The sequence below is a fragment of the Callithrix jacchus genome, chromosome 1 (genome assembly GCF_049354715.1).
Source record: "Callithrix jacchus isolate 240 chromosome 1, calJac240_pri, whole genome shotgun sequence".
Taxonomy (NCBI): domain Eukaryota; kingdom Metazoa; phylum Chordata; class Mammalia; order Primates; family Cebidae; genus Callithrix; species Callithrix jacchus.
In genome coordinates this window covers 135,629,488-135,654,921 of record NC_133502.1, presented here as the reverse complement: position 1 = coordinate 135,654,921, position 25,434 = coordinate 135,629,488, and the positions used below count along the sequence as shown (strand labels likewise).

Genomic DNA, 25,434 nt, shown 5'->3' with positions numbered 1-25,434 from the left:
AACACAATTTATTATTGTGCTGGGAAACAGAGAATCCTTTCCCCATTGCTTGTTTTTGTCCAGTTCGCCAAAGATCAGATGGTTGTAGATGTGTGGCATTACTTCACAGGCCTCTGTTCTTATTGGATGGGAGACTTACTTTTCTTATACAGACTTCCTCATGTCTACTGTGCCCTCTGATGTCAATCTGTTGCCTGTGTACTCATCTTTTAAATACTTATTCTGCAGGTGTTATATCAACCTTTTTGAAAATTTTGTTTGAGTTCACTGTTTGAAGGTGGCATGTGTTTGTGTGTATGTGTATCTTTATTTCCATGGGAGAGGTAACAGAGACACAACTTAAAAATAAGTTCAAAAGTTAAAAAACAATTTTAGCAAAGTGTCACAGAAGGAAGACAAATATAAACAATGTAAAAGTGACTTGTGTTGTTATATATTGAGATTTATTGTTTATAATCTGAGAATCTGAGAGTTAGTAAAGTGAAGTAGTATGACTAATGTCCTAACAGAATTTGTGCATTTCAGCCTCTTACTTTCCTTCTAAGTTATCTCTTGGGGAGGTTGTTCTCTACTTACAGTGACACTCTCATTACTCAAGACTGATTTTAGCATGTCTCATTAAAAGCCTACTTCCAACTCCTTGGTCCATTTTAATCTTTTGGTCTTCTCATTTTACCATTGTAGCCATGAATACACACAGACTGCAGGGCAGCTGTAGCAAAATTTAAAGGCATGGATGGGGCAGTATTCATATGCAATATCTATGTGGTTCAGAAAAGCCATCCAAAGGATTTTTTTAAAGCACTAATCAGAAAAACAAGTCTAAAGACACAGACACTGACACTAAGTAAAGAATTAGGAAGCTTTTTAAGTCATGTGCAGTAGGCTCTGAAGATGGTTGCCAAGAAGTTCCAAAAAAGATCTTGGGCAAAAGGAGCATCAATGAAATAAAGGGCTCAATATACGTTTGGATGGCAAGAAATCTGGTATAATTTTCTGTAAATGTGAATTAGAACATTTTACTTCTCTTCTGAAAAATTTTTAGAGATTCAAAATAATCTAGGTAGTGATTTTAAAACTGTTTTTACTTAAATATCCCTAAGGACAAAGAAGAGACAATCATGAAATTTCTTTGTCTTTGAGTCTTTACTTAAAAATGTGTCTGAATGTTTTATTCATTTCACAATTTAAAAGACTGTATTAAACTGTTACTATCAAGAAAAACAGACCAGAATGTTGCATCAGGTTTCTCTATAGTTTAATAGAACATTGGTGTTACCTCCAATGTTCATCCATTTCATGCATCTAAAAAAATTAACCAAGCACTTGCTATACAGTACAGAGTGTCAAATGATGAAATTGTATCCACCTCACTATATTTTATCTCTTTATATGAGGATCTATCACAATAAATTGAATTTCTTGAGAGTAAGGACTCTTTATTATTTACTCTCATATCCCCAGTGACTAGCATAGTCGTTGGAACACAGAAGATGCTGAGAAAATATTGAATAAATGAAAATGTTTGTTAACAACCATTTCAAAACTTTATGGTACATTATATATTGCCATTTGAGTTCTTATTCCAGTATCATCCTACTCAATTCTATTATCTTTATTTATATCAGGGTCATTGATCTTCATGCTAATCTAAAACTTTTTTCAATTTTATATATTTGTCAAATATATATGGCTTTTTGAGTTTTGCACAATAAAATTAAACATCTAAACTCCTTCTTAAGCAAGATATACAGGACCTATGATTATCTGTCTTGTGCCTGTTCTTTCAATGTTAACTCTTACTACTCTTTTTCAACTCAGTACATTCCACATGTTCCACAGCTCTGGGCTCTTACCCATGTTTGTACATATGTTCTTACATTTTGCCTAGACTTTCCTTCTTTCTTTTGGATCTAGCAAATTTCTACTAATTCTTTGAGATACATCCTAGGCATTTCTATATTTAAAAACCTTATTTGACCAACAGATTGAATCACGTTTATATTCAACCATTTTCCCTAATTTATGCTTTATTGCTATCATCCCCAAACCATGTTCCAAGAAAACTAGTCCTGCAGAATGCTAACGGTATATTGCAGGGTGTAGGGGATAAAGAATTTTCTCGGGTGAAAAAAATGGAAAAATTATGTATTTAGTGAAATTAGCTAGTGTTTTTATTCTAGGAATAGTTAGAGCCTTTTCAGTTGTCATGTTTATCATGCATCTTTAAGAGTAGACTATATAATATGCAGAATTTCTTATATATCTATTTCTCTATGGAATAAATACATGTTTCACATATCATTTAACATCCCATGGACACAAACATTCTACTAAATGTAGTTTGCAAAAGCTGTTCTATTATTTTACTTACTACAATTATTTTCTTAAAAGGTGTGAGTCCTTGAGATCAGGGACTGTGCATTCAGTAACATTTGCTCCTCTTTTGCTTAGTAAAATGTGAGCAATTATTTGAATATTGACTTAGTTTACATATGAAAATATTCTAAATCATATTTCAATGAGAAGACTCAAAAAGTGTCACTTTTCATCCATCTTATTTGCTGTGTTTTTATTGGAACTAGTGCATATGAATGTTGGATAAATAAGTAAAATGTAAATAAAATGAGAATTTATTTTTTAGTATACTCTACCTATTTCATTGTTACAGTTTTTCATTGCTCAATATTTCATTGCAGTATATTTTATTGGTCAAGAACATTTATAAGTAATATACACTAAAGTTTTGTACTTTTTAGTACTTAATGTTGATAATTACTTCATGTTGATCATTATTTTGGACATAGTTGGAATTTTATAAAAGCAAATAAAAATTTCAACTATATTTAAGTCTGTATTTAAAATATTTAATGCACTACTGGATGTAGCTGAATTTGTACTGTAACAGAAATCTCTTTATAGTATTAGGTATAACGCCAAAATATTCATACAGAGTGATGGCAAAATGTGGCCAAGGTGCAAACATAGATACTTAGATTTACTGTCTGAAATTTAGTTAGCTTTTATTCTAAATAGATTGTTAGTATTGCTGCCATAATACATTTTAATGAATAAGTGGTTTAAAAATACACAAAGAACATTTTCTACCCAATACTAACCCAATTGGTGGCAAGGTAAAGATTTTATAAAAACAACCTGAATTCATGTATTTGTTGATTGTTAATTGGTTTGACTGAATTTCTTTAATTGTTTTATTGAATGCACTAGTGATTTGATTAAAATAAATAAAACTTTATCAAACCTGTTTGTGTACACATTCAATGCCATCTTTTAAACATTATTTTTCTGGTGTTAGACTACAGCCTAAGAAACAAGAGAAGCATTCTACTGCCATTTCTCTTCTTCCCTCTTTCACTTCTATGAAATGATTATTTTCTTCAGATAATTATTTTAAAATCTGGAGAAACATGTTATTGAGAGTAATGTTCATAAGGAACATTGTAAGTGGGTTATTGAAACATTATTCCCAAGTAGAGTTCTTATAAATACAGGAGAATATTGAATAATTAGAACTAATAATTGATCATTATTGTTTAGTTACATGAAACTGTATTTTTATTAAACAATTTGACACACTTGCATTCAAAATTTTTATCTTTTTTTACTTTGAAGATACAGTTGTATCTTTTAAACTCATCTACCAGTGCCCTATTTAAACAATGAAAAAAAGTTAAGACTGTTTCTATTCAAAACGAAGGAAAAGACTCAGGCTTATTTATACTGTTCACCACAATTAAGTGATAAAATCAATGAGGAGAATGGGCCATTTAAATACAACTATTAATCATTCATTTTTATGTGGTTTAACTTTTAATTTTATAATGACAAAAGAGTATAAAATAAAAATATGAGGAATCTCTTTCATGTGAGTTAATATACACATTTAAACAGTCATGAAAATATAAAGATTATGTTTTTAATTGTAGCACTTCAACCCACAGTCAGGAACACTCCACTTTAGCCACATACAGCATGGATTGGCAGTAGCAGAAACAATGTTGTTGGGTTAGGTTGATTTTATCAGTAAACTAATTAGGTAGAGAAATGTTTAATTCCATTGTGACTGACTAGACTTCAGTGTTTAAGTACCATTTTTATTTAGTCATTTTCTGAGCCTCAAAGTCTAAAAGAGCAAAGAGGAATCTAATCCAATCTAATCTTCCTAACTAATGGAACTACTCTAGATGTTTACAACAAGGATCATGGCCTCCCCCAAAATTGCTTTTTTTTTTCTCTGCAGCTCAAAAAGCCCACTTTTTAAAAAAACTTTTTTTTAAAACTATCATGATTCGTTATGTAGATCACTTCTTATAAAGCACTATACTCAGACTTTAATGAACAGGGGGTTCATCTAGAAAGTTTGTGAGGATGCAGATTCACAGGATCCAAAGCTTATCTGTTCAATGGTTCTTAGATTGGATTTAGGGGTCTGATTTTAATGAATAGCCTTAAATCTGTTACAGGTGGTTCACAGATTACATTTAAGAAACACTGCAAGGGAGAATAGTTGACAGCCTAAAGAACAAATTCAGATGTGTTTCAGATATCTTGCACACAGGGAAATTCAGTCCACAGGACTGAAGATTGCAAGAAGACTTCACAAGAAGGTAGCCTAAGTTATGGTGTGATGCATGAGTAATGTGGAATGGCGTGCCTAGGAATCCAAGAACATTCTAGCACTCCCTCCTTAGCAATGCAAGGACCAAGCTATAAGGAAATAAGATTTGGCCATAGTTAACTCTCTAAGAAAGGCAGAAACTGCTGGATAATTTAGCCTGATTTGGTGACTTAATTTCAAGTCCCAGTGGATGGCGTCACTAAGTTACCTCTCTATACAGTCAGTCTCAAAATAGATTCATAAACTAGATAATATTGAACCAGTAGGTCTGAATGAGTCATCAAAGCAAAGAAAATCAGGTAAGAAATGGCAGTCAAAACATTTCAAGACTGTCTTTTATAAATACTGTAGCTGATCTCTTTTTTCTGGACTCATCCTATGAAAATTAAGAAGTGATTCTTCAAAGGGAGAAAAAAATGGGATTTTGGTTTGTTTGTTTTACTCTTTAGTAGACCAGTAACTTGTTGGATATTGAGTAGTATGATATACAATGGCCTTTTACTTTATAATTCCTACCTTAAGCATCCGTACTCAGTATTCAAAAGAGCACTGGCAACAGGCCAACTATTAAATATTAAACTCCTTCTCTGGCTTTATGGATATTTATTTTAAATGCTACTCATAACTGCTTTGTTTTAAATGTACTTCTGTGATTTGTTTGAAAACTATTTGTGGATACTATGGCAGAATATGCAAGAAGTAAGAAATTAGTCTAACTTGTCTGACATAGGACTTTGAGATGCTTTGTTAACCCAGCCAGTGCTTCCCCGTAAGTAAACTTTGGAATATAGTGGAGACAGCTAGTGCAAAATCCAACAAGAGCATCACATAGTCAGGCTGTGTCATAATGCCTTGATTCATAGGCTAGAAAGACAGAAGAATACCATTTGTTATATAAAAAGGCTGATATTAAAACAACCAAATAAAATCTACCTTCCCAACACACACACACACACACACACACACACACACACGAATGTAAATATGTAGGCAGAATGGATTGTCGTTGCCAACAGAATCAAACCTAGCTCCTTATGATACTTATGGCCCTTCACTACGTGGTACCAATCTGGTAATAATGCTTTTCTTTGTTCCCTTGACACATCCCTTGACTTGTCCTAAAGTTTAGTCAAACTGGAAAACTTATCATTCCCAAACGTACTCCAGGTATTGTGGCTGCACTCTTTTATCACATTCTTTCCTCTGTTTGCTGTACTGTTTTGCCCAGATGCAGAATCCTCCCAGTCACTCAGGGCTAGCTTAAATGTTCCTTCCACATAGAAGCTGTCTTTTCTTTATGATCAGAAGGAAATAAATCATTTTCTTTTCAATTTCCATAGCACTTTTATATTTACCTTCTTTTCTAGGTCTTTCCATTTTCTCATTTCTATTATATTTATCTGTATCTGGATCATCTCCTTTTTGGAAACTACATATTCTTGGGCATCAAGAACTGGTTGTTCCTCCCCTGAAATTGCCTTTTTTCCTTAGCAAATAGGTTTATACATGTAGTAATATGCAATATGTATTTTTTAACAAGTGTCCTCTTCTGCATGCATTTTGGCTTATCAGTAAGAGTTCAAAATGTGAGCCTTGTAATTTAAACATTAGAATGCTTTCTGACTCTATTTCTATTAATAAAATCTAAAATTGTGTTATAGCAGTTTTTAAATGTGTTTTGGGATCTGTTGTTGTTTAACTTTTAGTGTCAGTCATGTCATTGATTATTAAATGCTGCAGGTACCACCTGCTGTCAGCTGGCAAATATTCTCCATTTTGTATGTGCACAATTTTCAAGCTCCTACAGCATTTTAATGCTGTTTTACTTGCCCTTTATTCCCTCTCTCTCTCTTTTTTTTTTGAGACAAAGTCTCTCTTTGTTGCCCACGCTGGAGTGCAGTGGTGTGATCTCAGCTCACTGCAACCTCTGCTGCCCAGGTGCAAGCGATTCTTCTGCCTCAGCCTCCAGAGTATCTGGGATTACAGGCATGTGCCACCACGCCCAGCTCCTGTCTTTCTTTCTTTTCTTTCTTTCTTTCTTTCTTTCTTTCTTTCTTTCTTTCTTTCTTTCTTTCTTTCTTTTCTTCTTTCTTTCTCTCTCTCTTTCTCTCTCTCTTTCTCTCTCTCTTTCTTTCTTTCTTTCTTTCTTTCTTTCTTTCTTTCTTTCTTTCTTTCTTTCTTTCTTTCTTTCTTTCTTGTTTTTGTATTTTTAGTAGAGATGGAGTTTCACTATGTTGGACAGGCTGGCCTTGAACTCCTGACCTTGTGATCCACCTGCCTTGGCCTCCCAAAGTGCTAGGATTACAGGTGTGAGCCACTGCTCCTGGCCTATTCTATCTGTTCGAGATATTTTTAGATCTGAATCAGTTTTACCAGTGAATAGACTGTCTCTTTCCTTGCCCGTACCCACTCCATTGGCAGCTTTAGGTAATATGAGCTACAGAGAAGCTTAGCAATTCATTGATAAAACTGAGTGGTACAAGGGCAGAGATAGAGACCTCTCTTCTAGCTGACATCAATTAAAATCAGCAAATTATAAATCCTTCATTATGGCTATAATCCTCCATTTTATCCACAAAGATGTCAAAAGACATTTCATTGCCTTATTGTAATCAATGCATGTTCTTATTTTATAATTTTTCCCAACATGCCCATTGCATCACAATAAAAAGAGATGAGTGCCTATATCAAGCAAGTCATTTAAAGCTCTGTGTTATAAACCTCTTTGCATTTTTCAGCAACATATAGTTTTCCAGTGTTAGCTGTGCATTTAGACTTTAATGAATACTGAGAGAAGATACTATTAATCATTTCAAAATAGTGAAAGCTGCCACTTTCATTCTTTTGAAACATTTATTAATATAAGTTTTTATAGATGAGATCTCACTATGTTCCCCAGGCTGACCTCAAACTCATTAGAGGAAAAATCAGTTGGTTGCTGCCTTAGTTTGTCTGAGCTACTATAATGAAATACAATAAATTGTGTGGCTTATAAGCAGCAGAGATGTGTTTCTTACATTTCTAGAAACTGGAAAGTCCCAGATCAAGACACTAGTAAATTCCATGCCTGGTGATGGTTCACTCTTCTGGTTCACAGATGATACCATTAGCTGTGTCCTCACATGGTGGAAGGGCAAACAAGCTACCTTTGAATTATAAGCAACTAATTCCATTCATTGCATTGGAGATTAGGTTTCAGCATATGAATTTTCAGGGACACAAACATCCAGACCTAACAGGTCTAATTATAAAAAGTAACACAGAAAAATCTAGAGTCATATGGGGATAGATATCAGGGAAACCTGACCTAGGATGGAGAGTCAGGGAAGGATTCTCTGAGGAAGTGACATTTCATCTAAATCCTAATAAGAGTTAGATAGCCAAAGGGATGTTGACAGTGGGGTATTGTGGGGGAGGGCAGACTCTAAGACACAGAAAGGAACACCTACACAGATCCTGAGATAGAGAAGGAGTCCTGCACTTTTTAGAAAAATAAAAGGCATCCAGTATAACTGCAGGACAGAGAGCGAGAGGGGGCCTAGAAAGGCTTGCTATCGTTTATAGTCTTCCTGTAGGCCACCTATTAATTTTATATTTTAGCCTAAAGGGAATGGGAAGGCAGAGGTACTTATTTGTATTTTGTTTGTTTTAATTAAGGGTGAAATATAATCAGATTTGCACTGTAAAAAGATCATTCTGGCTGCTCTGTAGGGAATGGATTAGAAAACATCGTAAGTAGATGAAGGAAAACCAGTTTGAAGGCTTTTGCAGAAGTGAAGGAGAAAAATAACAGTGCTTTGGAGCAAGTAATAACAAAAGGGATCAAGATTAGTGAAGAGAGTCAAAAGACGTTCAGGAAATAGAAAGTATAAGACTTAGTAATTGATTGAATGTGCTGAGGAGAAAAAGAAAAAGCCAAGGCTTGTCCAGCCTGGTGGATATTAATTAGGTGTAATCGTAGCCCAAGGACAAATAGCTAATAAGTGTTAGGGATTTGAACCTTGTTTAAAATTTGAGCTGTTAGCAGTATGCTTTTCTGAAAGCCAGCTTCAAATGCCAAGCATTCCAGTGTTTGAAATTTTGTATTATAAACTGGATGTGCTTGAATGTGCATAACAACATAATGGAGAGACATGTGCAATTCAAAATGAATAATGGAGCAGATCCAAGATCCGTCAGTCAGAATTAGCTTTGATGACTCTTCAGAGAACCTATGAAGTAAGGGGTTCCTTAATTTGTTTCATTCCATATCCTGGTGGTCAACATAATCATCATAATGAGATATTCAAGCTAAAGAGAAAAATAAACATTCCCTAGGATCCTTGAATGAAAGAAAAAATTTTCCCCAAATTATAAAATCATGTATTTTCGGTGTAATGTTCTATCTCACTCTGTCTTGCTTAATAATATCAAAATTGTGATGTATATCCTCAAATTACTTTGTAACCATTTGCACAGATCAGGAGAATTAATTATATCAGGGGTCAGATAGAATCACCCTTTTTTTGAATGCAGATGCCCTTAGTAATGAGAGGTAGTAAATCATAATCCACAATCATGTTTTTTTCTCTCTCTCTCTTCTGGGTTAACAGAGAGTCACAAAAAGAATTATAGCCATAGGATTTCATCTTTAAAATATGTTGACAACAATAGATAATATTGTCACAAGGTAGAATCAGGTGCAATTTTGTCTTGTACATTCTTAAATTTTTGTTTCAGATTTGCTTTCAAAATATGACTTCAAGTTTCTCTCACAGCTCTGAATACTGTTTTCTATGTAATATACTTTTGTGTATAATTGCATATGGACACTTACACTTTATTCTGCTAGAACAAAGGGAGTAATAAAATATGTAAAAAATATATGTAAGGATTTTAAATGTTAATAGACAACATAGAGGGGACACAATTGTGTCTCTCCTTCACAAGCCTGCTTCTGTGCATGTCGTTATTTCTTTAGTTTATTTCCTATTTCTCCAGTTTATTCCTTATCCAAGAGGCAAATCAAGATATGTAGATTATACTGAATCTGTGGAAGATGGGCAAGTTCTGTGGCTTTGATTCTAAGCCTCAAGGTGGTCAGGATGAGGTGTATGGACTACGTATCTCCAGCCGTTTGGGACAATGTAAGGAACATAGCAACTATCAGTTGAGAGGAAATACATTGCTTTGCAATACAGAAAATTCAACGTTCCCATTGACAAGGGCTCAGACTTAAGGAATCAAGAAATAACAATAACTTCTGAAAGTAAAGCATAAAAAGTAGCATTTTAAGAACGTATATTATTATTGATAACATTGTCATGATGAAGTGGTGAAGACCACAGGCTCTGGACCCTGGCTTAGGTGAGGTAATCACAGGATTCTTCAATGGCTTTGTCACACGATCCTTGGGGTGTCACTTTGCCAGGCAGAAACCTCTGTAGACAGCAGCACCTTATGCCTGAGTATCGCTTGCTTTCACTACTAGTTCTGCCCACTTGGCCCAGCAGGCTGCACTTGGCTTGTGCTACCAGCCTGGATCCCACACCTGCCAAGGGCAAGCCAGGTGCAGAATGGCAATGGGTATGTAAGTGAGTGAGTATGGGGTCTGGCCACTGCAGTCAAGCATACTGGCTGCTGCAATGGGGTGGGCAGCCCCAGGCACTGGCTCCATGCAAGGCTCCAGCTGGATCAGATGTACACAAGAAACTTCCACTGTGGGAATGCAGTGGTGGCTGAAAGCTCAGAGATGCCAGAAACTACAGAGCCCAAAGAGGCTGATACAGCCTGTCACAGTCCTGGCTTGGGGAGCCCTGAGGTCTGGGCTTCAAGAGGGACTGTAGTTCTCTCTTTCATGTCACCTGCAGCGTGGTGAGTGGGTGGAGAGGGTGGAGTGGGGGGATGTTTCGGCCCCTTCAGTCCTGAAGGGTTACTGCTCCTTCAGTCCTGCTGCCTCATTCTGGCCCACAACTCATGGCTGGCCCAGCTCCACGGCTGCTTCCTGTTGCCTGCGGTGGCCACCCAGTGCCAGCTGAGAGCAGAAAGACTACAGTGTTACAGCAGCTTTGGCTTGGGGAACCCCAAAGTCTGGGCCACCAGAAGGGACGCCACTCTTCACTCCCACAGTCCAAGAGCGTTTCACCACCTGCAGCTCAGCAAGCCAGGCAGGAACATATTATAGCTTCTTTTGCTCCTGCTATTTGCAGGGTCCCAAGTTCTTCTCCCACATCCATGAAGAATGAGGATACATGGACAACTGGAGGGTGAGCATGGTACTTCAGGGTGAGAGGAACTTTACTGAGTGACAGAACAGCTCTCAGGAGACCCAAAGTGGGTAGCTTCTATCCACAGGCAGTCTGAGTCTGACTGAGTCTGGGGATTTATGGGCTCAGAAGGGAGGAAGTCTATGCTGATTGATACATGGGCAGTCATGGGCAGGCCTGGAAAAAGCACCAGAAGTTCTCACTCCAGGTCATGGACTCCACCTGGAACTCCCAGCCCAGCCCCCAGGCTTCAGATTGTCCCTGGATTGAAGGTGAGGTTCCACCAGGGACCACCCCCTCCCACCTAGGAATCTGTCTGCCTCCTGCCACCATCAACATGCTGTTTATGGTACTCAGGCTGTCCACGCTGAGGGGCACCCGCAGGCCTGCACTAAATCACCCTTAGCTCCCTGGACTCCCTCCCACGCTCATTGGTACCCAGAGTCCAGAAGGGGCCAAGGCAGCAGGGGCCTGGCATGTCAGCACTGCCCCATGTGTGTGCACACCTGACCAGGTTGTGATAGCACCCAGGCTCAGCCACAACTTTATTCCACACTGGAGCAGCCACTGGGAGTGGGGAGAGGCCAGGGATCAGGAGCAGGCACATCAAGCCTGCAGAGGCCCCTGAGAGCACATGGCTGCCTAGGTCTGGAGTGACGGGGGCAGCTATACCTAGGAACACGGGGCCCCTGCCCCACCAACTCAGTAGGGGTTGGGACTCCCACCTGTTCCTGGCCCTGGCCAGCTTCACAGGGTATGTAGCCCCAGCTGTGCCTCCCTGCCTGCAGCTGGCATCCCCACAACAGTTGCTCCAGATGAGCCTCTGCCATTATGAGTTAAAATGATGTTATCCATCAACCCATCAGCACAGTGCCTGGTACATAGTGAACACAGGAGGAATGTTAGCTTTTATTATTGTTATCATTAACCAAATGTACTTACCCAGCCAGAACCATTAACAAGCACAGCAATAGGCACCTAATAGGTGAAGCGCCAATTGGTATAACAGCGTATCTTCCTTTTTCCTGTTACCTCATTTTGTCCTGTCTTTCTCATTTGACAACTTCTCTATTGTCTGTTTGACTTATCAAACACCACTTTTCCTCTTACACTCATGCACATATCATGGTCTATGTAAAATTATAACTGAGGTACTCCTTATTTTAAAGCTTATTAGACCATGTATGTTACAACCTCACTTTGAAAAGTCCTCAGTTTATGGGAAAAAACAAACATTGGGGCCATTGTTTATTTTTAAAAAAATATGATATACTCTTAGCATAAACAATCAAAGAATTATACAAATTAAATATTAAATAAATGAATGACCAACCCAAACCACTGTTATGGTTATGTCTTATGGTAGAATTTGGATTGGTCATTTATTTACTTATTATTTATTAACTATTTTCTCATTTTTCTACTCTTGTCTTTCTTATGAACTTAAAGAAGAAATAAACAAAAACGCAAACTACACTGATCAGTTGACAATCAGCAGGACCTACTTATTTTATAATTTGCAAAACTGAACAATGTTTTTATTATGTTCAGGAAATTTAAGAAATCCCCCAGGGATCTCAGGAAAAAAGACTAGAATTCAAACAAATCAAATAGAAAAAGATACATTTATGAAGACATTGCAAGTGGCAGAAAAGTTTTCTAAACTATAATAATAAAAAGATCAAATCAATGTAAATTTTGAAAAGCATTTACAATATAAAACAGTGGGAGAAGTTAGGGAGAATCTGAGTTAAGTCGGAAAAATTTACTATTCCTCAAGGAAAAGAAAATTAATAGGATAATATGTTCTTTTCTTCTTTCTTATCAAGAGGAGTAGATATTTATGAAAATCATGGTAACTATAAATGCATGACCAAAAAGAAGAAAATCCATGCCTATATAAGATGTCAAAATCCCTGTCTTGGGCAGTTTTCTCAATTTGTAATGCCTGGACAACTGGTATGAGAGAAACCTGGGATGTTTGACCCTGCCACCAAATCAAATTATCTGGAGTCATATTCCTGCTTTTTCAATAAGTGCCTAAGATAATGCCTATATTCACTGAAGTTTGAGAACAACTAACGTGAACTATAGGCTAAAATCTATCAAAGATGAACAAAGTGGTAGATTTTGCATTTCTTTTTACACAAAGAGCTTCTGTATTTAACTGAAAGTTAGTTTGATATGTAAACTTCCTGAAGAGGGAAGGGCTAATCACACACAGACACACACACTCCTATAAATTTATGATGTTATACTTGTGACCAAGGTCATTTTGTGAAATGTGTTTCTCCCAATTCTGGAGGCTGGAAAGTCCAGTATCAAGGTGCCTGGGCAACTGGTGAAGGCGTTTGTGCTGTACTGTCCCATGAAAATAGAAAAAAACTGTAAGAGAGCAAGAAATTGAACTGGAAGCCTCAAGAATCAATTCATTAGGTTGGAGTCCCCATGACATAAACACTTCTCATTAGGCCCCACCCCTCAAAATGGTTACATTTGGGATTAAGTTTCCAACACATGCTTTTTCAGGGAAACATTCAAATCATAGCAGCAGGTATACAGACTTGTACAGATATCCCTCTAGGTCATTTTCATTCAAATTGTTTTGTATATTCTGAATAAGTATGTGAACTGGGAAAATTTTAAAATGCTTTGCTCTCATTTGCATAACTGATAGAAATAAAATATTCTTGTTAATCATTGAGGCATATGTAGTATGTTTCAACTGACTGATTTTGTTCTAATGTGATCCCTGGGTTTTTTTTAATCCTCCTCCATAGAGTAGTCATGGTTGAAACAAAAGCATTATCAGAGATATTTACATTCCTTTAGTTATTAAGTTCAAAGGTAAATTACTTTTGTTATTTTCAAAGATTTTGTATGTTATTTTTTTACCCTATGGTATTTCTAAAAGCCATAACTAAATGTAAAAATCTCTAGAAGGTTTAAGAAGCCAAAAATATAGGAAGAATTCATAAGACCAATCGTATGGTAATAGAGGTAACTTTCTGACAATTGATGACTTTGCTTTTCCAAAGGGAGCTATTTCCAAATTCTTCTGATCTTTCCAGAAATAAACATTTTACAAATTCCCTGTGTCTTCCATTAAAAGTATCCCTGTAGCTTTATATAACTTCAGTATTCACCCTTTTTTTTATACATTTGACTTACGAAATATTTTTAAAAAGTCGTGTATTCACACGTAGTATTCCAGAAATTTTTTCAGCATCCTAAATTCCAAATAGATCAACTCACAAAATGCACATACTCCTGAGTATAATTTTACTCTTTAAAAATAAATTAATAAAAATCAGGGTGTTGAGGAAAACAAAATGTCACTGTGCAAAAACAAGGTATTTATGGTATTAAGTTATTCCCTTAAGGATTGTATCAGTCAGGATGGGCTCTGTTATACCAGGGTGAAAAATAACACCACATTTTAGAGACTAACAACAACCCAAATTTAGTTTGCTACTGTCATGTACACATCAAGTTATACTCAACTGAGGATTAGGCTTCCAGAGAAGCCACTATCTGGAACATTGCTCAGCCCCATGGCAGAGAGGAGGTGATGGCAACATGAATCATACAACAGACTTTAAAGTTTCCTCACAGAATAACACATATCACTGAACAGAGCTAGCTGCATGGTGTATTAATCTATTCACAAATTGCTGCATAAAGAACTACCGGAGACTGGCTAATTTGTGAAGAAAAGAGGTTTGGTTGGCTCATGGGCCTGCAGGCTGTCTGGGAACCATGTCTGAAAAGGGCTCAGGAAACTTACAATCATGACAGAAGCCAAAAGGGAAGCCAGCACATCTTGTGTGGCTGGAGCAGGAAGATGACAGAGTAAAAGGGAAGGTGCCACATGCTTTACAACAACGAGATCTCATGAGAACTCTACCACAAGAACAGCAAGGAGGAAGTCTGCCCCTAAGATTCAGTCACCTCCCACCGAGTACCCCTCTCCAACACTGGGAATTACAAACCAACAAATTTTGAGTGGGTCACGGAACCAAACCGTAACACATGGCCATACCAAACCCCAGTGTGCAGGGGAACACAATCACACAATATGCCCAAAAGAACCATAAATATTTGACAAACAGCACTAATGACTTGCTTACTGGGCGTTTTCAATATATTTATTTATATTTAAGAAAATATATTTATTTTCTTCTTTCTTTCTTAAACATCAGAACTATCTTCCATAGCTGGCCTTCTGAAATTTAAGACAAAGGCATTAGGCCTTGATGACCCTCAGTATCAGTAGCGGAGATTTGTAACCTTAAGTCCTCATCACTACCTGCCAACAACTGATGTATTAGTCAGGGTTCTCTAGAGAAATAGAACAAATAGGATATATGTAGATAGGCAAAAGGAAATTTATGCTAGAAATTGGCTGATGTGATCATGGAAGCCTAAAAGTCCCACAGTGTACATTCTGCAGGCTGACAAACCAAGAAGTCTGGTGGTATTATTCTGTGTGAGGCTGAAGACATGAGAGCCGGCAGGCCCACTTATGTAAGTCCCAGAACCTGAAGACCCAAGAATCAGGATCTCTGATGTTTCAGGGCTGAAAAAGATGGATTTTGCAGCTCAAGAAGACAGAAGGAAAAGTTGTCCTTCCTCTACCTTTCTATTCTACTTGGATCCTCAACGAATTAGACAGTGGATCTTCTTTACTAGATCTACTGATTTAAATGCAAATCTCTTCCCGAAAAACCCTCTCAGGCACACATGGAAATAATGTTTTACTAGCTATCTGGGTATCCTTTAGCTCACTCAAATTGACCCATGAAGTTCACCATCACAGCTGGTTTGGAGAGAAAAAGACTAGCTGTATGATAATTTTTTTTCAATAGCCATAGAAATCAATCTAATCAGAAAGGGAACCATCATGAAAGTCTTTAGTGTGACAAGGAAAGGAGAAAACTAAATTTCTGGAGCCAAAGTTAATGTTTCAACCTTATAATTTTCCCCATATTCTAAAGTCACTTGTCTTATAATTCTCGTATGACAAAAGTCTTTTTCTTTGTATAAAATACATTTGGAAGAGGGGGAGGTAGTTGGCTTTATGATGTTAACAATAGAAATTTTAACTGTTAAAAATGATATGAAAAAGTATGCCTAGCAGAATTTTTTGCACTACATTGGCAATTTTGTTGTTGTTGTTGTTGTTGTTGTTGTTGAGATGGAGTTTCACTCTGTTGCCCAGGCTGGAGGACAGCGGTGCGATCTCCACTTACTTCAACCTCTGCCTCCTGGGTTCAAGCCATTCTTCTGCCTCAGCCTCCCAAATAACTGGGATTACAGGCACCTGCCACTATGCCCAGTTACTTTTTTGTATTTTTAGTAGAGATGGAATTTCACCGTGTTGGCCAGGCTGGTCTTGAACTCCTGACCTCATGATTCACCTGCATCAGCCCTCCAAAGTGCTGGGATTACAGGAGTGAGCCACCACGCCCAGCCTAGATTAGCAAATTATAAAAGGGCCTTCTGTGCCAAATATATGTTGTTTCTCCTTCAGAGCCCTTCTTCATTGTTCTCTATTTTTCTATAGGCTCAAGAAGTCTGATGTATGTAGCTCCCGTGTCCTTTGGCTTCCTGAATTTGAAAGATGGAGGTGGCATCAAGAGATGAAAGAAAGGAGAAGAGATATATTGGTCAGGGTTTTCCAGAGAGATAGGAGTGGCATGTGTGTGTGTGTGTGTGTGTGTGTGTGTGTGTGTGTGTGTCTGTCCATCTGTCTGTCTGTGTGTGGCTGTGTATATAAGAAGGGATTTATTAGGGAAATTGTCATGTGATTTTGGAGGCTGACAAGTTCCACAACAGGTCATCTGCAAGCTGGAGATCCTGGGATGACAGTAGCATGTCTCTGGCCAGGTGTGACAGCCTCAGGACCAGGGAAGCCCATGGTATAATTCTCAGTCAGATGATGAAAACCCAAGACTGTGCTGAGTGGGGAGGCTGCTGTTTTAAGTTCTAGGGTCTAAAGGCTAAAGAGTCTAGAGTTACGATGTACAAAAGCAGAAGAAGAAGAGTGTCCCAGCTCAAGGGCAGAGAAAGAAAAGTGCCTTTTCTTCTGACTTTTTGTCTTATCTGGGCCCTCAGCCCAGGATAGTAACCACCCACATTGAGAGTGGACCTTTTCCACTCAGTCTACCAGCTCATAAGCAAGCCTCCTTTGATAACAATTCATAGGCACATCTGGATATTATGCTTGACTAGTTATCTTGGTATTCCTTTATCCAGTCAAGTCGATACCTATAAGTAGCCATCACATTGAGGTATTTGATCCCCAGTTCAATCTGCCAGGTCTTCACAGGGTGGCTGCTTTCCTTTATTGAAAGCTACAGCTCTTATCACGTGACCCTCTGCAAAGAGCTATGCTTTCAAGGCTCCAGGAGCCCTTCCTTACCCTTGCCTCATCAGGCCTTGATGGTAAGGAGTTCCTCCTCTCGCTACTGTGGAAGAAAACTGCTACTGTTTCATCTCTTATTCATTTCTCTGTACCCTGCCACATTTTTATAAATACTCTTCCTTATTATCTCCCGAACAGACTGTCCTGTCTGTTTCCTGCGAGAATCCTGACAGTCACCGTCTCCAGGTGTTAAGACATATGTCAATGTTGGGTGCCAATAGTTAGAACTATTAGGTTGCAAAGGTCTTGGCAGAAAGTAATCTTCCATTATGATTTTATGTTCTTAGGATCTCAGAACCATTTTTATTATATGAAGAGTACATTTAAATCCTAATGTTACCAAGTGAAAAACAAAACAAAACAAATATTTGAAGTCTTTCCAATTACAGGTTGTTGCTATGGATAATGTGGCCAAAGGATTCTGATAAACTGTAGAGTGGACTCTTTATTGTGTTAAGAACAGAAAGAGAGACTGTTAATAAAACTCTCAAGCTGATAATCTTGGTAACTGCTTTCTATTGCAGATCACTGCTGGCAGACACAGATAGAAACACTGAGAATGAAATAAGTGGCAAGAACGTTAAACCAGCCTGTCAATCAATCAGTGAGTATTTACTGTTCTAAAATCTCACGTCCCCAGTCCACTCTTTCTATTGATTTATCCAACAATTTTCCAAGTTTTGTTCATTCTATTATCTTTTGTATTGATTTGTATTACTCTCTATTGACCCCATTGCTCATAATAGCTGCAATCTCACATAGTCCTTTGTCATATCATTTTCCTTCTTAGTCTGATACTCCATTCTCCAAGGAGAGAGCTATTTCATACACAAAAGCAGGAAAGGATATTCTCATTACAATCCTAGACATCAGGACTGAAGATCATGGGACAAATGTGTAAGCCTGCATCCCAGTAACCAGTCTACATTGTTTTTTCTCCCATTGTCATTTTAACATTGTCATTCTATATTAAATTCATAGTCCTTCACAGTAATCTTAAAGTCAGAATGACAATTGGGCATCTGACTTCACAGTCCAAAGGTCATTAGAACATTTGTGAGCAATTCCTATTTTTCTATTATTTAGCATGCTTTTGTCCTAGAAATATGAAGCATCACAATTTTTGCTAATTTAGAAGTTTTCTGAGCCACAAAGCACAATAACCCTTCTTTTTATACATAGTGATATCTCTATACAAAATTTGATGCGATTCTTAGATCACAGAGTTCTAAAGGTACTAGAGTGATAAATTATGGAATATGGTTAAAATGGGTTACAATAAACAAGACTTGAATTACTTTACAGTAAAATCGAACAGGTTTTCATTTAATGTATAGCCTTTAGTGTGTGTAGTCTTTTAAATTTGGTTTATAGTAATTATTTCCTCTGGTGAGTTTGTTTTAATATTTATATATTGAGTACTCACTTTCTGTTCTTTACTATAAAAAATTACCAGTGATAAACTTTTTTTTCCAAAAGTTAACTCTGATAAAGGGTGAAAAGTGGGTTTTATGGCAGGGAATATTTTTGAAGTAAAATGAAAGTGTAAGGAAGAAAAATGTAGAGGTTACAGTGGATGAAGAGTGAGCCTCTAATACTCTAAGCTAACAATAGAATGGTAAAATATGGTCTTCACAGCTTATGTCAATGTTTTATTTGTTCCGCCTTTTTCTTTTGTACAAATGTTCCATGAAAATAGTCAATAAACCTTTAAAAAAAACAATAGAGAAAAGAAGATACCCAAGCTATGACTCAGACTAGAGAATAAAATAAAAGTAGGTCCACATTATGGATTAGGAAAGAAACAAAAAAGAAATATTCATATCTGATTGTTCTGGTCTTCTCATTTGAAGTAAATGTAACAATTTTGGCCTTGAGCATAAGAGAATAAAGTATTTATGGAGAATATTGAAACAGAAGACCTCTGGCTTGATAGAAGCCAAATACAGGAAGGATAAAAATGTCATTTCTCAAAACCCATTTCCAGTCTTTTTTTTTTTTTTTTTTTTTTTTGGATACTCAAGAACTTTATTCTGGCAGTGCTCTTACAAGACAGGTATTTATAGTGAGAGCAGGCTATAGCGCGAGTCAGACACAATCAGGGGTCGGATGATTGACTAACCAGGAGGGTCTCTGTCCTCTATCTGAATAAGGTGCTTAGTATTTTGTTGACTCTTCTCTCTTTTTTTATCCTGTCTTTTCTTAATTTCTTTTTTTATTTTAATAGTTTTTAGGGTACAGGTTGTTTCTGGTTACGTGAATAAGTTCTTTACTGGTGATTTCTGATATTTTAGTGCACGCATTACCCAAGCAGTATACTTGGTACCCAATATGTAGTCTTTTATCCCTCACAACCCTCTCTTCCCACATCCCAGAGTCCCCAAGAGTCCATTATATTGTTCTTATGCCTTTGCAGTCCTCATATCTTAGCTTCCACTTATAAGTGAGAACTTACGATGTTTGGTTTTTCAATCCTGAATTACTTAACTTAGAATAATGGCCTCCAGCTCCATCCAAGTTGCTACAAAAGACATTATTTTGTTTCTTTTTTTATGGATGGGTAGTATTCCATGGTGTATATATACAACATTTTCTTTATTCTCTCATTGGTTGATCGGCACTTGGGTTGGTTCCATGTCTTTGCAGTTGCAAACTGTGCTGCTATAAACATGTGTGTGCCTGTGTCTTTTTCATATAATGACTTATTTTCCTTTGGGTGGCTACCCGGTAGTGGGATTACTGGATGGAATGATAATTCCACTTCAGTTCTGTCAAAAATCTCCATACTGTTTTCCATAGTGGTTGTACTAATTTACATTCCCACCAGTGGTGTAAAAGTGTTCCCTTTTCACCACATCCACACCAACATCTAATGATTTTGACTTTTTAATTATGAACATTCTTGCAGGAGTACAGTGATACCTCATTGTGGCCATATCGAGTTTTTAATGAAGATTTATTTAGTTGCATTCAGAAATATGTCTTAAATCTGTTCCTTCCTTTCCATCAGCACTATCCTAGGCTTTGAGGTTCATCTCTTCTTTCTGGTTTGCAAGTCCCTAAGTAGATAAGGTATTTCTTATTTATCTGCTTTTCTGGCTGATATGTAGAATCTTTGCAAATTATATGTGTGGAATAAATAAGAAATGGAAGAGTTTTAGAGAGTAGTCTATATACCCATGGCAAGATCTTCCCTTTATTTAGGGGTGAAGGATCACAGCTGGGAGAGTAGAAAAGGGATGACAGGCTTGGTTTTTATAATTTAGGAAGCCTGTTTGCAAGATAATATCTCACATACTTTTCCAACTCAGAATTATATGCAATGATGCCTTCCCACGAAACCATCACATTACCTCTTCCATGTCTTTATCACCCACTGATTTTTTCAAAGAGATGATAGCCATTTTCGATGCTAAAAACTAGCAATTAATTACTATGATTAGTCTTTCTGAAACTATACTTTTTCAGAAAATCCAAGACTGAGTTTTTTTAATGCATATTCTTATTGGCTTACTACTGTCATTTCCTCCTCGTTTCTACTCTCTCCAGAAATTAAAACAAGATTTCTTAACAACATTCATTTTCTACTAGTGGAATTGTGATTAATCTTCAATATATATGGCTGATAATAAATTGAACATGTAGTCAAGCTGAAGTTTTATATGCAATGTTTTATTATGGAAATTAATAGACATTGAATACAAACAGAATCCTGTATTTTAAAAGTGCAGTTAATACAAAGTATATCTCATAACTTTTTTTATTCTAAATTTATGATAAGCATGACCATAAATGCAAAGAAAATAGAGACAGAATTCAGATCTGAAAGCATTCACACTATATATTACTCCTGAAGCTGCAATCAAATTAACCCATGTGAATAGATTTATTTTTAATACATTTAATTTGCCACAAAAATCATTCACAGTTAATAGAAACTGGAAACTATTATAGTTGTTGCTCTGAGCAATAACAGGGAAAGTTTTGCCTTTTGATTTCTTCTATCATCAGTTCCTTTCTTTTTTTTGAAATTGCAGTTGAAATGTTTCTATTTTATATCTATATTAGTAAACATCTTATTATTTTAGAAATTAAATTAATATTAATTAGGAAAAATACTTCATTGAAATTCAGTACAACTTCAGCTCACATATTGTCTTTTAGTGTCAAAATGAGCTTTTAATAAAATTTAGTGTCTGTTTTCCACAAGTTTAACCCATAACTAAACTGTCCCCCCCGTAGTCATTATTTATTTTTTAAAAGATGAGAAACTAGTGTATGCCTTCTTCCTTAATAGTAAAGGTCTAAATAATACCTCATCTGTGTGGTCTTCTGACACTTCCAGGCACAGCTAATCACTCTTTTCCTATGACCCTATAGTACCTTTATAGAATATAGTAAGGTACATTTATTCATATTACATTATGGTAATTTGATTAAATGCTCATCTGTATGTACATACAGTGAATTATTGGGCAAGGACCATATTTCAATCATATGTGCTTTCCCATCACCTACATATTTAGGGAAAGAGAGAGGGAGTAAGTGAAAACAGAGAACTAGATTTCAAAGGGGAAAAAAGTTCTATTAAGTATAAATACTTTTTCATTGTGCTTTTGAGGAGAAATCAGCCTAAATTGGAATTCATTTTGGATAAAACATTTAAAATAGCCCATTTAAGATAATTGAACTTCTGTTTATTACATAAAACTGCATCCATAAATGTCAGTGTTTCAGCCACAGGGCTTGCTGAAAGAGTCACAAAATATACTGCAAGGAGCTGCTATGAACTGGGAGAATGACCATAATTGATCTTTCTATTTCTAACTTCAGTGATTCTTTTCAGAGTTGTATATGAGTTGTTAAATTATAAATTCTGTTTCTGTCAATGCTATAATCAAGGGCCATGGTGCTAGAAATTCTATATAACTTCAATCTTGACTAAAATATTAAAATTCTGTTTATTTCTTCCAAACAATTGTTTCATAGATCAGTCATTTCCAATTACTTAACGGATTTAATTTGTGATTTAGCTTGGATTGCTCTTTCTCTCTTTCTCCTGTCTTCTCTTCTTCCTCTCTTTACTATTTACTGTGCCAGACACTAGGCAAATGATAGGAAAACAGAGAAACTGAATGAGGTTTGGTTTCAGCTCCCAAATCCCTTCAAGTCTGATTAGGAAGATACTGTATGTGGTTGACAGTCTTTAGCATTACCTTCTCTACCCCCACAATGATTCCTGACTCCTAGTATTTATGTTTTCTATCATCACTTCCCCTTAAATATGGCCAGACTTATTGGTTTGCTTTCAATGAATAAAATGTGTCATATATGATCAGATGCTGCTTTTGAGATTAGGTTATTAAGAAAGACTGTGGCTTCTGCCTTGAGTCCTCTCTCTCTCTCATCACTCATGCTGGAGTAAGCAAGTTACCATGTTCTAAGAAACTCAGTGGAGAGGTCCACTGGCATGCAAGGAACCGAGGCCCTCAGTTTAATCACTTACAAGGAACTGAGGCTTCACAGCAACCACAAGTTAGCTTGTGAACAGATTCTTTAGTCTCCATTAAGTGCTGAAATCACTGCAGCCCCAGTCAACACCTTGACCACAATCTAATGAGCCGGAACCATCAGCTGAGCCAGTCTGAACTCCTGGCATACAGAAGCTGTAAAAAAGCGTTTGTTGTTTTAAGCTACCCAGTTTTAGGTCAATTTGTCACCCAGCAAGGGATAACTAATATGACACTGAGTGTAAGCAACCCATTCATTGAAGACAGTATGCTGATGGCATGTAGAAAAAATATAAGTGAAACAAAAGACGTCATATGTATTTGAAATAAAGTGAAGTCAAATGTCTTTTCAGTTTGAATTTAAAGGTAAGGAGCTTTTCTCTAGAAAGAGAGAGAAATTATTCTAGGAAAAGAGTTATGTGAACAGAGGCTCAGAGAAGTGAAACGGTATGGTGTATTGTATAAATTGTAAGAATTTTGTCATGCTTGTGAGCTAAGACAGAGCATAGGATGCTATACAAATCTCAATAGAAAACTTGAATTTTATGTTGTAGGGCCTGGGATGGTAAATTTAAAATGAAGCTGATACCTTTCACCCACCTAAGTCACCTGGCTGACACTTTGACCAGGACACTCTTCTGCCAAACCTACAAGGAAAGAATCTTCTTCTGCATTATGCTCCAGTCACTGAAGTGAAACTGAGAATATAGTCAAAAATATCCCACATCTCACACACACACACACACGCGCACACACATACACACACGCGTGCGTGCGCAAACACACACACACACAAAGTAGGAAATCAGTCTGCCCCTGACTCTCCATTTTGAAAATTACTCAGGATTCTTCTTGGTTGTTTCTGGGAATCAGACACACATGTATCTAATTCAATGTAGGAAATTTGAAGACATAATTAATTCATATTCTTAGGTGCTACAGGGGTTTGCAAAAGCAGTGACCCAATATTACATATTTGAGAAACTGAATTGCAAATCTCATAACATTCTATCTAGGTTATTTTCAGTTTCTTACATCCCTGCCTCTTTTTTTCCCACTTCTCAACTTTTATATGCATGGATTCAAAATCAGTTTGGACACCATGGGCTACACCTTTGGTAAGGTTAAGAAGCCATTAAAGAGAAGACAGATAAATGAGAAAATGGAAGTACTTTAGTAGTGATGAGGATAGTAATTAGTTTAGTATATAAGAGCTTGAAAAATATTTTTATGGTCACCTTCTACTCTAAAACTAAAAGATTCCTTGAGTCACTGGACATTTCTAGCATTTCAGTTGTCTCAACTGAAAAATGTGGGGGTGGTTGACCTATTGAACATCTTCATATTATATAATATCAGCTAGACAGAGCTCCATATTAGTAGTTTTCTCCTACGTATTAAAGAGTGGCTAAGAAGAAATGAACCTCATCTACCAAGGAGAGATTGATGTTTCTTGATACAACTTTTTAACCTGATTCATAACACAAGGGAATATCTTTGGGACTAACACATTGCCATTATGCCATATAGGGAAGAAAAAACGGCTTTGTTATTACCCTGTCATTATTTTTTATCTAAAATTGTAAAACTCCTGCGAGGTTTTAGGAAGAAAAAAGTCCAGAGCATACAATATATTCTTATTAATGCACAGTGTCTTTGCAATGTGTTCTGCAAGTTTGCTGGGGTAGGATAATAGTAAAATACTTTTTGTATCTATTTCATTTTTCTTTAAACAGATAAATGTGCTAAGCAAACATTAAACACTTACTGAGCTGCTAAGATGATTTATTAGAATAGTATCATTTTTGTTTTTCACTGCTATGATACAGTTATCCAAAAAAGCATATAAGTAAACAGTATGCTTTATTTTCAACAAAAATTATTTAACAGGTTAGATACTTAAGGCAAAATAAGGAATCCTGTTCTTTTAGGCTACCTGTTTATATGGCTAGGAATTTTGAGTATAGGGATAACTGAAGGGAACTGGGATGCACTGATAGTTGACCATGTAATGCTACTTTACATTCTCCCTAAATGCAGTAGATATTAATTTCATTATTATGCAGGTGAGAAAATCCATCCTTGAGAAATTCAAGTAAGTTGTCAAAAGTCATTTAAAACTGACAGAGGCAGTTTCAATCCAGGTGTGTCTAATTCCAAAGCTTCTGCACTTACTATATAAGCAGCAGCGACTACATCTGAACCCACCATGATTCTGATGAGAAGCAGAGTCAAGCTTTATAATAGCATCGCTGCTCTGATTAAAGCTGAATAAATCACCCATTTTTGAGTCAATTGGGGTCAATGACTGGAAACCCCACTTCCTTGCCAAGTAGTTGATAAGGTCTAGTTGTTTTGATCAGATGACTTTCTCAGCAATTAACCATTCTGATGAACCAAAGAATTGATTAGACATGAAAATAACCTACTTTTGGAAAATGGAAACGCAGCCTAAAACAATCTCATAGTTTCCTTTCTCTGTGGAGAAGCAGTGATTCTGCTTCATCAGCGGGAGAATGAAGGCTGGCAAGATCCCCTTTCCTCCTTTGCTTATTATTCACATTGTGATTTTCTTAACCACTTTTCTCAAAGATTGCCCAAAGAATCCTCTCA

At 36.6% G+C, this 25,434-nt stretch overlaps 1 protein-coding gene across 10 annotated transcripts in view; it reads left to right on the top strand.

The window, feature by feature from the left end:
- The window catches only part of LINGO2 (leucine rich repeat and Ig domain containing 2), a 1,279,451-nt gene that overhangs the window by 772,188 nt on the left and 481,829 nt on the right, over positions 1–25,434 (top strand). For all 10 annotated transcript variants that reach the window (XR_013534666.1, XM_078370450.1, XM_078370421.1 and 7 more), the window contains one exon: positions 17,836–17,915. The gene's annotated coding sequence lies outside the window, so the exon portion shown is untranslated. The remainder of the gene's footprint in view (positions 1–17,835; positions 17,916–25,434) is intronic.